This window comes from Lampetra planeri, chromosome 1 (genome assembly GCF_965212315.1).
Source record: "Lampetra planeri chromosome 1, kcLamPlan1.2.h2, whole genome shotgun sequence".
Lineage (NCBI taxonomy): Eukaryota > Metazoa > Chordata > Hyperoartia > Petromyzontiformes > Petromyzontidae > Lampetra > Lampetra planeri.
Window position 1 is genome coordinate 31877173 of NC_136107.1, and position 17741 is coordinate 31894913.

General features: G+C 45.9%; 1 protein-coding gene and 1 long non-coding RNA gene across 2 annotated transcripts in view; one reads left to right on the plus strand and one right to left on the minus strand.

The window, feature by feature from the left end:
• LOC144721291 (voltage-dependent T-type calcium channel subunit alpha-1H-like) overlaps window positions 1–17741 on the plus strand; it is a 270667-nt gene that overhangs the window by 11737 nt on the left and 241189 nt on the right. The window lies entirely within an intron of this gene.
• LOC144721297 (uncharacterized) lies at window positions 656–14205 on the minus strand. Its single transcript, XR_013585877.1, has 3 exons — window positions 14121–14205; window positions 5400–5470; window positions 656–875 (listed from the first exon to the last, which is right to left on the minus strand). It is a non-coding gene; the product is annotated as an uncharacterized LOC144721297 (long non-coding RNA).

Consider the following 17741-nt stretch of genomic DNA (forward strand, 5'->3'; position numbering starts at 1 on the left):
TGGGTGAGCTGTATACGCTTGGCCAGACAAGGTAGAGCAGTCATTACTGACATAACCAACCGCGAAAATAACATTTCTGTTATGGCCTCAACTACAACGGGCGGCAACGTGCAATGCAGCGGCAGTCAACGGCGTGATTTATAATTCCACCCCCCCCCATCATCCCATCTGAATCGCTGCAGATTTCGTATCTGTGTTTCTCGCTGTAGCGCCATTTTTTTTTATCCGTTCGTCAGCAACATTTTTGTTGTTGTTGGCCCAGCACGGTATGGATGTCCTCAATACAAATTGGGTTATCTGGGGGTAGAACCGCAGGCCGGTTTCTGCTGTTAATGGCCTGCTTAAATCCTGCCCCTCGCATCTGTTTTCCTTTCCCTACCCGCCCAACCCCCCCCTCCGCCCAATGATTTTGTTTAACTGAATACACATTTCATCATCAGCATCATCATCAAACATGATCAATTAACCGCTGGATGGCGATCAGTTCACCACTGGTTGCTGGTTGAAACCCTGCCCCATGGACCACTGGGTGTAGATCTGTGACCATAACTTCACTATGCTGGTCGGTGCGGCTTGGCGAAGATTGTCACGGGAACACGGTCTGAGTCGAGAGCATACGCATCAGGCGACATTGATGAATATTCGCGGCGTGCATGCAGTACGATCTGATGGTCGCCGTTCGTCCTGCAGCACGACCAGGCGACCGTTGTTTATTTTAAGAAACTTGCGCAGGAGCCATACATCCAGGTTGGATACGCACGGTGTTAAAGAATTTCAACATTCACACGCGCGCGCACACACACACACGTAACTTTGCACATCTTCCGCCACGGATGTTGCGAGGGAGCAGAGACGTCCGTATTAATGAATTCCATCTGCCACGAGAAGCCCCGCAGACACAATTCGAGGAAGAAAAAAAACACAGTCAAGGCAGTGGTGGCATGATTAAAATAAATTCACTCATTTTGGCTCTCACGCACGGCAGTCGTCGATGATTCATTCGCTCACTTCTCTGTTCCTGCAGCATCGACCTCGGGTTCACGAACCGAGTGGCACTGTGACCTCTCTTCAATCAAGCCAGCAGCTCGTTAATGCCTGTTGCAAACGAGCCTCATTATCTTTAATTAGCAGCAGGCATAAGCCAAGGGCCTGCGGAGGCATAAGGGTGACTGTCGGGAGGGGGCTGTAGGGGATGGAGCGAGGCAGGAGAAGTGAGGCTTTGAGCTAGAGTTGGTGGCATTTGGGAGGAAATATATAAAGTGCTGTGTCGATATAAGTTTTCTGACCTAGGTGGTGCATAGCGATGTCCAACGTCATTAGCTCTGAGTTCAAATTTTAAAATCGGTGTCACCCGCTCAAACGAGCTACAGGATAGCACTCTCGTTAATGGGAATGCTGCCAGGGGTGGACATTCCACGTTTCCATGGCGGGAGACAGAATATGGGTAGGACAACTGCTATTGTATGTCAAAGAGTGGTGCTCCCTTTTTCAGCCGTGGGGGGGGGGGGGTATAAGAATATTATGACTCGGATTTGAAGACATTTAATTAATTTATTTGCCATACTGGAAAAACAACAGTTGCTCAACGGCGATTACCAATTGGCAAACATATTTGAAAGGCCACCTATCTTTATTTGTCATCTGACATCAAAGGAAGGTTAGGATCAAGGTAAAGGGGTTTTCAAATACATAGAAATAAAATAACTGTCCTTATTTATTCAGGAAAGACACACCGAGTCACAGAACCCTTCTTTAGGATGGTCCTGCTGCTGCATTGGGTTTTTTTTAAAGATGTTTTCAGCCAATTAATGATGAGTGTTTATGGATGTATGTTGAGGATTTTTTTGCACCGTACGTAGCCAACCACGCTAATCGAAGGTGTAAGAACAACAAACTAAACACAACAAGCAGTTCTAAAGAAATGCATTTTCAATCGAGATGATTTAAAAGTGCATAGCTCCAGTGGCTTCCTAACATTGAAAGGAAGAGCGTTCCAGACGGCCGCAGGAGCGCATCTGAAATTGTGCGACGCAGTGACCGTCTTTAATAACCCCCATCTCCACGGTGCTGTATTCCAGGCCCTGCACGATCGCCTCCCGTGGGCTCGCTGTTGGCACGAACGGCTCTAGCCATCGCATATGACCACATCACCCAGAATGTGCCTGATGATCTCATGAGGTCCCAGAAGCCTGGATGTGCAGCTCTCACGCACAGCAGGTTGTTAAAGGCTTTGGGGCTGCATGGTGGGGGCGCGGGGGTGGGGGCAGTGCAGAAACAAGTATTGTTGTCTTGTACTTCTATGCTCCCCGCAATCCCCAACCCGCACTGACCAGCGTGGTGTGGGGAAGCCCTCATCCCGCAGTGGATTGACCGAGGTCTGTACATGTGCACCTAGTTATCGCTTGCTTTCTTCGGCCACCTGACCTCTAAAACCTGCCGTTAAAATCATCAAAAGATCACCACCACCACCATTTGGACATCAGTCTTGATTACCAACCTCTCGGGTCTCCGTAGCCTGCCCTCCTCCATGCTGCACGCATGCCCCACCCATCACAACCTCCGCCAGTCCTGCGAAGCTTTCCCACCGTGTTATGAACTTGCAAAGTTGCTTCCGCTATCACGATCTAAATCGAGATGTAATCGTAGGCAAAGCCAACGCTTTCTGCCCTCGGTTGCTGCTGCGCCTTAGACGTGCGGCGTTCCAGATCTGCCCTCACAGTATCCCACCAAATCTAGTCTCTAGTGTGTTGTCCTTCATCTGCACCTCCGATTGGCATGGCTGGCTACGTACAGGGCAAAATGTAGTTTTACATACATACACACACGAGGTTCCCCCCTTGGCTGTCAGACTCGTGGAGACCATTCCAATGTCTGTTCAGGCAGTCGACCTTCTATTCTGCAAACATGCCCAACCTTGCACTATCCTGCCATGAAATATCCTCGCAACCGCTTTTGCATGCATTTGGTGTCTTGTTAAAGTCCAGCTCTTTGACCCATACGGCAACACGGGCATTACTCCTTCCTCGCCATCGCTTCTAAAGTGGTTTATGTTGTCCATGACGAAACGCACCCTGTGAATGCAATATCTATGTTGACATCTGTCTCTCACAGTCCCCTATGTGTTATGGCCATTACTAACGGAGTGAATTGGCAAACTTTCAAGCGCTACGCTTGGATTCTCCAATTTCATCTCCGCTAAATAACCAAACAAAGAGATTAACAAATAAACATTGTTAGGAACAATAGATTCACCTTTATTAATACGTGATTTTCATTCCACGTATGTGCAAATATGGAATGCAAAGAATTCCCATAACTAATTTATCCACCTGTTAATGCATATGCATCAGTCATGTGCCGACTGTTTCTAAGCTTGCCCCCAAAAGTTTGAAGTAACATTATTTATTTAAAGGAGAAAGATTTGTTTATTCTTGGGGGGGGGGGGGGGTGGGGGGCGAGTGGTGGGTGCAGCAGTTAACACGCTGTTGCGAACTTGGTGGTCTGAGTTTAGTTACCAGTGATGGCTAACATGACACACCCTCACTAACCATCATGGTAAGGTATGTAGGGTCACTAATTCAGCAGTGGCTTCGTGAAAGTCTATTTGTATTCACGGTTAATCTGCCTGGGTGGTACGGTGTTGAGGGGCGATCTCACAATCAGAATTAATGAGTTCAACTCCCAGTTAAAGTTGACTCAGCCTGTAAACTCTCAAAACGTCAACAAAATACATTTTATTTAATAAATCAACAGCGGTTGTCCTATGGATAGACTGGTTCCTGACATAGGCATGTGGAATTTGCAACATTAATTCTATACCAGCAATGGAAATACGCATCGCCTAATGCTCATTCAGGCACGATACACTGTGTAGCTTTTGTTTGTGGCTTAAACTGAATGTGGGAAAATCTAATTTGGTTAAAGTCCATTTTTCAAAGGAGGTGGTGGTGATGACAACATTCTCTGGAACTGTCTGATTTTCCCAGTGCGATACATCATGTCAGAGATCAGCCCTGCATGACGATATCACAGCTATTTCTGACATCGCTTCTATCGGCTTCCCTCGCAACAAAAGCAGATGGCAACAACATCAAAGCCGTCACACTCGCCCTGACAGTGGTGCACAAGCACGAATAACAAAAACGCAACACTTCTGTGATTAACGCGGCTCTCAAAGAAAACAATCCGCTGTATAGTAGTGACGCTCTCTCATTTGAAGGAGATGATCTGACCCCGTACGGCAGAGAGATTATCTGCTGTGAAGAAATCCCATTGTCTGAAAAACAATGCCTATTATTCGCCTTTTTGGGGCTTTGTTATTGACGAGCGCGTGATCGGTTTTTGATTACGGTAGCCGTTTGTCTTTGAGGCTATGTTAGTGTTCGTTCACTGTGGCTCGTTGCTCCAATGTATTTATACTTTTGTTTTGCCAGGCTAGGCCACGTTCGATGAAAAATCAAATGTGCGCAATGGGTATTCTTTTTTCATTCGTGAATAAATTAGTTTGGATGGAGAAACAACTCAACGCGATTTGAAATCCATAAATATGCCCTGTTGTTGTTTGAATACGCCCTGTTGTTGTTTGAATGCGACATGTCATTTTACAAAACATAATTGTTTTTCTTCAATAGCCAACACTGGCATCATGCAATGTAAATTGCACACTTTTTTTACACTAGGGCACTAATTGGAACTTTAATTGGACGGAATCCACGGCATTAAACATATTGCCGTGTGCTAAATACATTAATTGAATTAAATACAAAGGACTTATGCAATTGTTATCATCCTCGTGAGTACGAACATTTTTTTGGAATGACAATGTCTTTTTTCTGCTGTCAAGTTTGCAAACATCCCTTTTGTTATAATAAATGGGATTAGCTAGAACAAAAAAATAGTACATTGGAAACTCTGTAAATGGTGACCATACTGAGACAATCAACTTTGCTTTTAGAATAATGGGTGAGCAGAAACTTCGATTAAATCCAGGATCCGAACAATGCTTGCCGAGTCTTCCATGGTTACACTGTGAATTACAATTTTACTGACACAAAGACAAAGATCCTCCATATAGCCTTAACAGACTGTTGGGGAAAGTGCTGTTAGTGAGCACCTATGAAGGCCGGCACGGCACACGAGGGGGTGGGTGGCCAGCACCACGCCCGGCCGCCTTTGTCTCCCCAATGGCGATGTTTACACACCGCACCAGGTACTCCTTTGATGCTGAGTCAACCTAGGGGAGGCTCAGGGCCATTTCAGATAATCATCAACAGTGTTGACCATGAGCGGGAATCAAACTCGGGTCCCCGGGTTCGTAGCGCAGCGTGCTAACCGCTACACCACCACTCCCCCCCCCCACACACACAGGTCTTGCAGATATTTCACAAAAAAATTCTTACCCGGTTTGATCCAGTAATTGGGCCTGAACCGCAGCTCCAGGTCTCCTAGACCATATAATGTCCCAATCCACCTAATGGCATTCAACAACAATTAAAAGACCGTTAAAATGAAAGCTATGATACAAACAGATGGGTTACATTTTGAGAATGGAGTTCTCAAAATTTACCCAAACATCAAACAACATATGGGTGCAGTCGCAAAGCTAATCAGACATATATTTGTAATGTAAATTTTGAAAAGGCTAACAGTGAACATAATCTGTACGTTTTGATTTGTGTAACTTTAATGGTGCAGTTGGTATGGGTATCTAATTTACATCAAAACAGAGATAATACAATTTACCTTCCTGTCACGTCTTTTATTTGGCATTTATAAAGAGATTAGTTTTTAAGATCTCATTTAGTCAGGAAATTGTATATGACTGGGATAATTGCAATTCAAGGTCACACAGATAAGGCCAATATGGGCCTCTCTTTCATATAACAAAAAACCCTAACACGTTCATCGATAACAATGTGGCATCAAAAGGAAACAAATCTTCATAGGCGATGTTTTGGGCACTGGCCCTTCCATCCATTAAGCATGTCCATTAATAAATGCGCCATTCTTATAACCTAGACGTACACGAGTGCACTCTCGTGTAGCTACAGAGCTTGTGATCTTGAAACGATCACCTCCCAAACCAGGATGAACTCGAGCCCCACCACCATCGCAATCTTCATCATCGAATTAGTAAGTCATCAAAATTGTTGTCCTGATAAATGGTCATCATGATCATCATCATAATTATCATAACGATCGTTATCATTTCATTCCCATCATCATTGTCTCCATCATCAACACCGTGATAACCATCATTTCTTCGGTGTTGGTAAACCGAGCACAGCCTGGTGAGGCTCTGTGCCACTTGGTGAAAGGAGGTCAACAATAATGTCCATGTGGATAGACTTGCTCCCTTCGTAGGAAGGTGGAATGTCTACATCTGCTAAAGGCCGCTAATTGAAATGTGCACTGGTGTGTGTTTATTATATACTAAAGCACAGCAAGTTGTTACAGTAGGGGGCACAGGTGGTGCATCAGCCAGTCATCTCGGTCATCTCGGTCAGTCGACCCGTGGCACCTGGGTCTGCCCCGTGACCTCCTGCCAGCGGGCGTTCGACACTTCACGTGGCCTCAGGGTGCACATGGCCTGGCACAAGCGTCGTGGTGACGTCACCGCCACTTAGCGGCGAATGGCGGTTGGTGTTGTTGTTTATTGGCACATGGGGATATGCTTGGTATCTTTGTATCTCCTCGACTAATACGCTTGTCGGAGAAAATGCTTTCAGAATAACAAAACCGTCCCGGCAAAAGCCACGTCCACTTAACAAAATAAATATACAGTAATCCTCTTATCTAATACTAAACAACATGTTTTAAAATCCATAAGCCTATGAGCTTCGCAGGCCAATGTTATAAAGAAGTATTTATGGAAACAAGTATACTCCAGGACTAGCTTTGACGATGCTGGGTCTCATAAGCAGGGTCAGGGGACCATGTAGAATCTAGAACGCGATGGCCGATCCACAAATACCGAGGAGACATCACAGCGGAACACTCCGCTCTCCTGACGCGGTCGCCTGGCTCGAACACCTGAATGTGGCATCGTCGTGAGTCGCCGCTCTGCATTGACATCCACCATACAAGAGGACAAGAAGACGGCGAGGAAGGGTCAGCCTTTTTGTACAAAGACGCCCCATATATAGCCACGTAGCAGACTGTGGAAGGCAGTTGCTGGCACGGCGTTTGAGGCGAGGGGTTGGCTGTGCCCAGCGCCATACCTTTTGCCTCCCAAGCGCCGATGTTGACAACGCTGAGTCAACGTTAGGGGACGCCCGAGGTCAGATTGATATATTCACCGCTGAGTGAGATAGTCACGATGGAATTGAGCAGAAATCGAACTCGGCTAGCCGATCGGCCTATTGACTAAGATTAGGCGTAATCCAGTGGTGCCAGTAAATCCCGGTGTTTCGCACTTGGGATTGAATGATTCCCTCCGGAGATCAGCGCTTTGCTATGAGATCATTAACCCGCTGGGGTGCGAGATCACCAGGCGACGGCAGTAGAGCAATGAATTCTTGAATCTATCCGTTCGTATTTTTCTAGGGTTATTTCTTCGTATGTGTGGGTCTACCTCCAGCGTGCCCAAAACACGTCTTAGAAAAAATAAGTCGTTCAAACTTGCACCGAGTCTTCGTGAGACTTAGTGAGGCTTTCCTGGACAACACGCGAAGATGATCGTCGCACCATATGCAACGATGGAAGTTGTGCAGTGTTGAGAATCATTACAGCCCCTCATGCCACTCTCAGTTCTTAAGAGCAAGCCAATTAACGACCTGGAAGGCAGGTGCTCCTGGTCCCAAGGCGGGATGAGACAACGTATTGTATGAAGGTAATGGCACAGCCCTATGCTTGCTTGCTCGTACATATGCTGGCAGAAGGGCCTTCGCGAGAAGACATTTGGCCTACTCTTCCACGCTTGGAAGCGGTGGAAGTAGCCACGCATTAACCCGCCACACGCAACGTGCCGGTCGGCTAACGGTATAAAATATCTCGATCTCAGCAACTTTAGGAAATTGATGATTTAGCAACTATCGCAGTTAAGAACGTGTGTGTGTGTGTGCGAGAGCGAAAGATACTTTTGCTGCTATGAAACCCTAAAGGTCTGGGCAATTTAGGGCCACATGCTGTGTTCGTGAGGGCTCCGCTGGGGTGAAGGCGGAATCTCCGCAGGGCTTATTGGGCCATAATGAACCGCCTTTGGGAAGACAAAAGTGGAGTGGATACTCGCGGTGGAAGGATTCGTTGAAATGTCGCGATTCAGGCCTTTCATTCGACTCGCCAGCTCGTTCTTTGTTATGTTTTGAGTGAACCACAATGCCTCTCGTGATTGCATGAGGTAGGTGATGAACCTGATAGAAACAACGTATCATCATTATCATCAGCCATGATTTTTCTACTGCTGAATGAGGCTTCTCCAAGTCGTCGCCATCCCTCAACGTCTCGTGGTGGAGGAATCAAATCTCACATATGCACACAAGCCGATATAATTGTTCCGTCTCTCCGCGGTGGGTGTCCTTTTGTGCGTCGGAAACCCTCCTTTTTGGCCGAATATAATGTATTCATGTTTAAAAAATAAAAACCCGTTGATTGTTACACATGCGTGTCAACACGAATCAATATTAATGCTTCGCTCCATCCATAATGGATATCCAGTCATCAATATGTCCGCATACAACAACATCTCTTCAAAAACACAAAGATACACACGAACGCACCTCTGATTAGCACGGTTAGCTACATATGGTGCTAAAGAAGTTCAATATACATACAAACGCAATTTACCGGCCTTGTATGCGTGCATGTGTGTGTGTAAGAATCTACTTTTGTAAAAATGAACAGATGATGACAAATTATTTCTCCTTGGGATTAGAATGAATGATGGAATATTACCTAACACTGCTCTCGCTTGGCTGCTAACCTCTGCAATATGGTGCAGAAAGTTTGTGTGCGTGGAGTTTCACCCACTTCAAGGATTACAACATTTCTCTTTTGCTAACTCTCTTTGTCGAAGTGTTAAGTCATTAGTGGCTCGGCGTGCCAAAAAGAGCCAACTTTCCCTGTAGTTTTGGTGGACTTCTTGATGGTAGCGATTTAAAAAAACAAATTAGCAGGCCTTTGCTCTATCCACTGCTGTATGAAGGCCCTCACAATCAAATGTCGGTCAGTGGGGTTGTTTGACCATACTTCCCACTGGTCAGTGTGGCTTAGTGAGGGGGGGTTAGGGGTGTGGAAGAGATAGTAAAGATGTCTATCCCCTGTTATTGCTGTTCGTACCGTGTGTTGTTGTTGTTCAGCACGATGAGTATCTGGCGCGGTGCCGTGTTCACACTAACTGCTACACTATATGTCTACACACAAACGTGTATGCTTTAACTACAGGTATTTCATTCCTCGAGGGAGAACCCCACACAAAAACATCGCTGAGATCAATGGTTTTGTGCAAATGTATATGCCTGCCACACTTATTATAAACTCCTTAAGCTACCTGATGTCACTGGCTGGCTCATTTGTGGCAAAATGCATTTGTGTCAAAATATATGGAACGGCGATCTTCTTGTTTTAACAATTGGCCACAGTGAAAGCTTTTCCAGCCAAAAGTATAACAAACAAAAAAATCCAATCCCAATCATAAAACTTCACCGCTGTGAAATTCGCAGGAAGGTTTTGCGAGTTTTCTCTTGTAGGATCGAGTCATTTTTAAACCGGGCAGGGTTTATTTTTCTAATGGAATAGTATTTTACTTCTCGTCGGCCATGATCGATTCACTCCTCCTGGGCGAAGGCCCTTCCCCAAGCCTTCGCCATCATCGCTCATATCGCGACATGTCCTGCCCAAGCCATACTTTCCTTAACGGTCAAACGGTGTGTGTGTTTTTAACCTGTGCATGTTCTACAATCCATCATATCCATGTGTTCCTCTTTCTGCCTCTCGTGTAATTCCACGCACGCGTCGATCCACGCTTTGCTTTTTTGTTTCATTCTCACTGTCCCCCGTGTCCATCTGTACGTTATAGTAGGTTAAGTACGCTGGTAAAACGTGTTCTTCTTTACGCAGGTTTGTTTTGGTTTATCATGGGTGAATTCAGTTTTACAAAAGCACTCGAACCTTCTCCTGTCCGACTTTTACTTCGTAGTCTTGTTCTCGGTCCGCCGTTAACAACTGCCCATCGGTATAAATACTCTGCAGTGTTTCCAGTTGTGTTCCATCAACAGATCTCGCACAAACTCGATGGTCGTGACATTGCCTCTTTTTTATATTGAACTCCAAGGTCAAGTGAAAACTCACGAGACCAGGATAGTCTCACTTGCAAGACTGATCTGGGGCATTAGTCTGCCAGTAGGGGGCTGTGACTGATATGTATAGGCCCCATTAAGTCATTTGCAGGTTTTGGAATATTTAACAAAATGTGGACCCTGACGTGAGCACAATAGCCTAATTTTGCGAATCACATCACGATAATATTTCACATCCACGGTTTTACAGCCAAAATATTGACCAGGGCGGCCACTGAATCCGAACCTTGAACCTCTGCAAAAAGCAGCAAACACGCTACCGCTGGGCTGTGTCACCACTCAACCTTGCAGCCTTTCTTTCAATAATCTCTGCAGTTTCCGGGAGCTTATTTACATTGGATGTTGCCATGACTATGGGAAAATGTATTTACTCATTGAGCCTATCTTATTAAGTAAAACAAACTTCCGAACGTAATTTTATGTGGTTTAACGCGATTAGAGCATATTATCCCATTACCAAATAGATGTCTGAATTCCCTTACGTCACTATACGTGTTAACATAATATTGATTCATATCAATGTGCTTTTGAGCAAATTGTATACGTAACGTTTGAACTGTGGTGACAGTGGCATGATGACCTATTTGTTAAAATTATTCCATGCACTTTGGCAAAATGACCCTCTTCCAAGAAAATGCCAGGCGCCCAAGCTTGCTTGATCATAATTAAAATGACCACGAGGCTAAACCCCAGATACCAAAAACAGCCTAATTATCTGTCCTGCCATGAACGAAAAAGCCCGTCGGTGCTAATTAAGCAATAATTAGACGTTGCGCACAAATATCTTGAATAAGGTCACTTTGCTACAAACAAACCGACCCACGTACAAACATGCACATTCCCACGTGCCAAAAAAAAGCGAGGCATTTATTTGCGTGCTGCAATTAAATATGGCAAATCGGTTAAATTATTCAAAAGCGTGGCGTGATTGCTGGTGTCCTGGAGCTCTTTATAAAGGGTAGTGGCTTAAGAATACATTTACGGGCCGCTTACCAACGGAACTGAGGAACGGGGGTTGCGGAGGTTGCGGACTGGGGCTGGTTGTGGAAATGTGGGAAGGCTAACAGGCATTTTAATTGGTCAATTAAAGTCAGCTACGTCGAATTTTATTGGTCCCTTTTTAATGGGCCGATTCGGTGAAAAATGGCGCAAATCGGACGAAAGGAAGGCACACGGGTTACAATTGATTTGGCTGCCATTATCACACGGTAGACCGGTACCGGTTGGACGCTCGTGAAGGGAATATTTTGTGCCGGAGACGGCACGCACTCATCTGTAGCATTTGCAGGTGTGATAAATATCACGTGCGTGCTTGTGTTCTACACCGAAGCGATTATCTGAAGTTTGTCAAAACACATGTTGTGGGTATAGCTCCATAGTTTTTGGCTTCACAGCAGATGCTCCGAAAATTGTTCCACTTGGAAACGACGGGTGTTTTGTTTTACTCTTACGCGTTTGCTCACACATCGAAAATGATTTTTCAGCTTTGTAAAAGTCCGTTACATACATATTTTGTTTCCTGACAATGTTTATGAACTAAAATGGTAAGTTCACAAAAACCATGACAGTTTGACAAAATATCAATCTCCATGTTCGATTCGTGAGAATGTAATGATTTGGTGAATCAGAAATAGTAGCAATGTGGAAATATAATGGACGACAGCAAGACCACGGGCAACGGCATCGGGTGGGACTTTCATCCAGCAGTGGATTAATCCTAGCTGATGATGTTGATAAGCGATTACTTGTGTAGTGACATCGCGGGATGTCACTGTGCAGTGCCGGCCCTCGAGAGGCACGGCGTGCGATGTAACATCGCGGACACCACGTGGGTGTGGGTGCAGTAGCAGCCCTAGAGGGGCCCGGTGAGCGCTGATTGATAGCGCTGGATGGCACCACGCTTGGCGTGCAGTGCCAATCCCTACAGGACAGGGTGTGGGAGTGCCGGCCGAAGGATGAGGTTACTAAAGGTCATGGGCACTCTGGTTGAGCCGAGAAGACACGTGACCAGTTAAGTCTACAAAGGGGCCCAAGTGGGGGGATAGGGGTGGTCACGTGACTGGGACCCAGATCCTTCCGGAGGATTCTGGAAGGTGGTCGTGGCCAAGGGCAGAGCCAGCCACGCCGCAGAGAATATAAGCCGGGTCGCCAGAGGGACCGGCGTTGTTGTTCATACTGAAGTAACCTTCGTCACTGTTCTACGTTCTCCGAGTCTCCAACACGTGGACCTGGACCCGAGCTGTGGTCCTGCTCTGTAGTAGCAGTTACGTTGTAATTAGTGTGGTTACTAGTGTATTTAGCCTGGTGGTCACCACCATAGGTTGTTATTCTGTTAAGGGGTTGTTACCCGTGTGTTGGAGTTAAATAAATGTGTTGCCTCCAAGTCAACGTCTGCGACTCGGTCGAACTCACTACACTTGTATATACGATGTGCGTTTGGCACTATGAGGAAACCAAATTTGTAGAAAATTTTGAATTCATGTGGACTCTACATAATTATTGTATCTCTGATTGGAATTCACTGTACATTCACACTTTTGTTCATGAAATATTTAAGATTTATTTTTTGTAATAGCTGTAATACGACTGCTCTAGATATGATGACGTGAGGCTCAGCTGTAGAAGTGCCATCTCACGGCAATACTCTTTAAACGGTATAAATTGGAATATAATTTTCAGTAAAATTAGAATAACCCCGGATATATCAGACATTACTGAATTGCCGTGACATTATACATTTTAAGTTCTCTCCAGGAACTACATTTCTCTTGAAAACTTTACCTAGATTTTTCTTTTTAAAATAAATCCCCAACATTCAACTAACAAAAAAAAATCAGGGAATGGGAAGAGAGTATGACCTCGGTCGTCGGGCATAGCTCACAAACAATGCAACACCGGTACCAGGTTCATTCTGGTCGGGATGAACACTCCACTGGATTGTTTGCGATGACATTTACCCGAGTCAGTTGTGCTACTTACTGGTAGTCTGCTTTACAAACATGATCTGGTGATGCTGCTGCTCCTGAGTTGGCAGTGGTGCACACGCACAATTAACGACAACAACAAACTCAATACAATCGTCAACAACAGTGGCCTTAAATAAATAAATGCATGCGTAATCGGGGGCGTATCTGGCAGTGGCCTTTCATAGCCATTGCCCAAATGCCAAATCGTTGCCGACTATATATACATTTTCTTTTGAAGCAGTGATGTTGATCAGTGTGAACTTTTATTTGCAGACAAATTCTTTGTTTTTGCCATGTACAGAAAAACATAAACTGAAATGTAATTAAATATGTACATTCAGAATATAATTTGCAAATTAAACAAAAAGCTTCGCTACGGTGGTTTTTTTTTCTCCCGAGGTCTTATTTCACAAGACAATGAAATAGGTTTAATTAATTTTCATTTAATATGAGATCAAATCACTTTAGATACATGTCCCCAAAGAACTCTTTGTAATTACCTCCTATTGCATTCCATATCTTAAAAACCTTGGGTCGGAGAAACGTGCAAACGCTTGGGAGTAACGTCGCAGGCTGTCTTATACCGGGCTTGTGGCAACATTCCTGATTTAGGATTGGTTTATTTTGGGGTTAGGTCGTCGTGCAGAGACGTTTGCGTCGTAAGCCCTCCTCCACCGGACACGGCCAATTAATACAAGTGTAATGTAGCTCTCAGAGACACCGTCTTGTCTTTCTGTATATTTATTATGAATAAAGTCCACTGACAACTCAACAAGTAACCGCGAGTGACTCTGTACACTTGAGTAGTTAGACGACTCTATTCTGAGACAACGTAGCTTCTAGTCTCAAGACAACTCACAGACGATGGAGACGACCCGATCCAAGGTGACGACGACGACGACAGCGTCCCACACCAACAGCCCCCAGCTCCGGCTCGCACTGCTTCTTATCCTCGCCCGGTGCGGCCACGCCCCCATTCTAGAACTCTCCTCGCCCACCTGCCTCTGTCAATCACCGCCCTGATTACACTTCCCTGCCATTGGGCCCCGTGCCCCCCCTCACGTGACGCTGTCAACGCTCGTCCAATCATCAATCATCATGAGCACGGCCATTAGTAACCATGGTCCCGGGGAACTAGACTGTCCTACTATTGCTCCGTACTGTCTTTACACAATTGTTACGTGAATCAAACGTCAGACAAATTATTTCAGCTTTTGCAGCAGCAGCAACGGTGTTTGTTGTTGGTTAGGAGAGGAATGTCAGAACATTCACGTGGGTGCGGACGTTTTGCTCGAGATTATTACATCCGGCATCATCAGGTGGTTAACATAAGCTCAGATCTCGAGTGGCTGAGTCGAGTGGAGGAGGATTTACGACACATTTTTTCACGATTTAACTCAACACACTCATTATCAATCTGATTATTGATCATTAAATCTGCCTACGCATTAGCACGGCTGGCTACAGACCGTGCAAAAGCAGTTCTACATGCATACAATTTACATTCTTGCAATTCGTACAGAAATGGACAGACAGCTGTGACAAAAATCCAACCTTGGGCGGAGTACAAAACTGGCTTAGTCGTTGGTGACAGCGCTGAACCTGCAGGCCTGCTTGGGGTTCACGGTCCATTGTCTTACCAAGCGCCCGCTGCTGCACGAGCTTCCCAAGTGCTCCGACGCGCCGAGAGAGGGGCAGTGATGGTCGTCCTCATAATTGTCCATCCTTGTTTTGAGGATTTGTATTTCGGCGGGGGGGGGGGCAAAACGTGGCGTCGAGTTGTCGCAAGCCTGAGATGATTGCGTGTGAAGTGGTCGGGGTGTGTCACATTCACATGGAGGGGGTAGCGGTGGAGGGCGGGGGGTTGAGATTGTGGTTGTCAAAATATATCGCGAGGTGAGTTTGTGGTAACGCACCACCCAACATTGGAGGTGAACTGATCGAGGGGCGTGCTGCTGGGGACGCTGATTGATTGTTGGGTGAGCGTGTAACATTGGGTGCGAGGGGGAGAAACGAGTTTTGGGTGCAGTGGTTGAGTTGCTGGTACCAAACAAATGAATCGTGGGCTAAAATGATCATGGTGTTTAAGAACTGAGCATGTGTATGGAGAGCGGGTAATATGGATGAAATTACTCTTGCAACAAAAGAAAAAAAGCAATATGATTTGAATTTATAGAGCGATTTAAATGCAATGCCATCTCTAAAGACTGAGCAAAATAGTTCAGCGACCATTGTAAAACAAATACATTGCGGTTAAGTGTTTCCAAATGACTGTTTGGACGATATAAAGCATGAATATAATGGTTGAGCGATTCAATAGAGAAAAGGAATTCTGTGGAAAAAATGGGAGTGCGATTGTTCTGGCATAAATGAATTGAGGACAAAATGCTCGTATGAACTGGTCGGGGCAACTTGAAACAAAGAGAGAGAGAGAGAGGCAGGGCACAGTGATTGAGTGACTGTTCGCACCGAAAGGAATTGTGGGTAAAATGATCCAGGGACCGAAATTGAAAGGCATTGTGTGGGAAATGGTAAAAAAAAAATAGCTTATCACATACTTCTGCTGAAACAAATGATTCCAGTAGGGATATGGTTGGCTTGTAACCATATTGATTTTTCGCCCCCTCCTCTTCTCTCCTCCCATATATGTTTTGGCTCTGGGAGTGTTTTATGCATTTTTTTAAGGGAAAAGGGCAAATAAGTTTGAGTTGAAATGAGCTGTCACACAGATACACATTGGACATCGCGGACAAAGAGAACATCTCAATCAACATCTGCAGTTCTCACATTACACTGGTGCCTTGGGGCAGTAGAAATCTGCAGAAGCCATGCATCACATAGCCGTCACAGAATACACGACAATTGTCGAGAGCAGACCAGTAAGATCTTGCACTTTTCAATGGGGTTGGTGCATCGTGTAGATATCATGTTTGTGTGCGTGACACCCATCTGCAGGGCTACAACGTGGCCCAATACTCAACCGGTGCCTACCGTCTTATCAACAATGATTTTTAGTAGGGGCCTTAAGTCCATTATTTGCCGCCCAAGCGTTTTTATTCAGTTTCAGGTTCAAGTTTATCTCGTTTAACCGGGTAGTGAGAACTCAAGAGACGATGAAATAGTCTCATTCGCAAGAGTGACCTGGGGTCACCAAATACGACAAAACCAATGACGTAAAGGCTAAGCGCAACAATGAGGCAAATAGAAAAAAAAGGTGCAAAAGGTACGTTACGTAAGAAAACTGTCCCGCAATCGATATTAAATCAAATACATCTCCAGTAACGAAAATTGGTTCAACCCCTGCCCTCAGCAACCCCCCACCCACGACACCCCCCCCACCCTTCTCCACATCGCACCATCCACTGCTGCCTGCTATACACACTTCGGTGAACAAATACAGTTTTTTAAGTTATTTTATTTTTTAAACAAGAGCCCGGCGCAGAGCGCAAGCGACGGAGGGGAGAGGTACGGACATCCTGCCGACGACAAGCCCCGAGACCAAGGTAGCCCAGGTGGCAGGGGAAAGGGAAAGTTGGTGGGGCTCACTGCCCCCTACGACTCAACGTAGGGGGCAACGTTCGGGAACGTTGCGTTTTTAGGGGAGTGGAAAGGAGAAGGAATGCAGGGGGTGAGCGGGGGTGGTGGGAGAATGTACCCAAACAGAACCGCACGATTACATATCATCCACGCTCCGAGTGAGCTTGTCATTTTTCTTTATGTACATTGAACTTCTTTCGCGCCGTACGTAGCCAACCGTGCTAATCGGAGGAAGCGGGGAAGGACAACAAACTAAACACCAAAAGCAGTTCTAAAGAAACGACTTTCCACATGGAACCCCTGGGGCAGGGACTATGAGCTCGTGTGCTAGGGGAGACCATCTCCCGGCTACGAGCAGACTCACGCCGGGTTCAGTGGGAACGGGGACCATCCAGCCTCAAACTCGCGCTCCTTGGCCCTTGAGCTCGTGGCTAAGGTGCTCCGCTCTTGGAAGGGCTTTCGGAGGATGCTGTGCCACAGCCTCCAGGAGGGAGGGTAGCGGATGGAAGTTCAACCCCTGAGCTGGCGTCGGGACGAGCTCGTCGCCCTCCGTCGCTCGTAGCGCCACTCGAGGGCTGCTGCGATCGTGAGGTTTTTTTTCTTCCCTCCTAGCCGGAATGTTTTTTGCGGTTTGTTTCTTTTCGAAACGTCCATTCGTTATGTCTACGATGGGTGTGGGGGGGGGTTTGAAGGTGTCTGGCGAAGTCCTCAGCGCTATACTCGCAGCAACGCAATCCCTGGCATTAACTACACGGCATGTGTATTGATCGTAAGCGCTTAGAGTCCAGGCAAACACCGTGATACTATTCTACAACTCCACTTGTTTTGAATGCTCGCGTATTCTAATGCCAGTGCATCTCTTTTGTAAATCCACTGCTGGATGAAGGCCTGCCCATCCAGCGAAGGCCTTGATTCACGATACACAAGTTAACTAAAAACATCT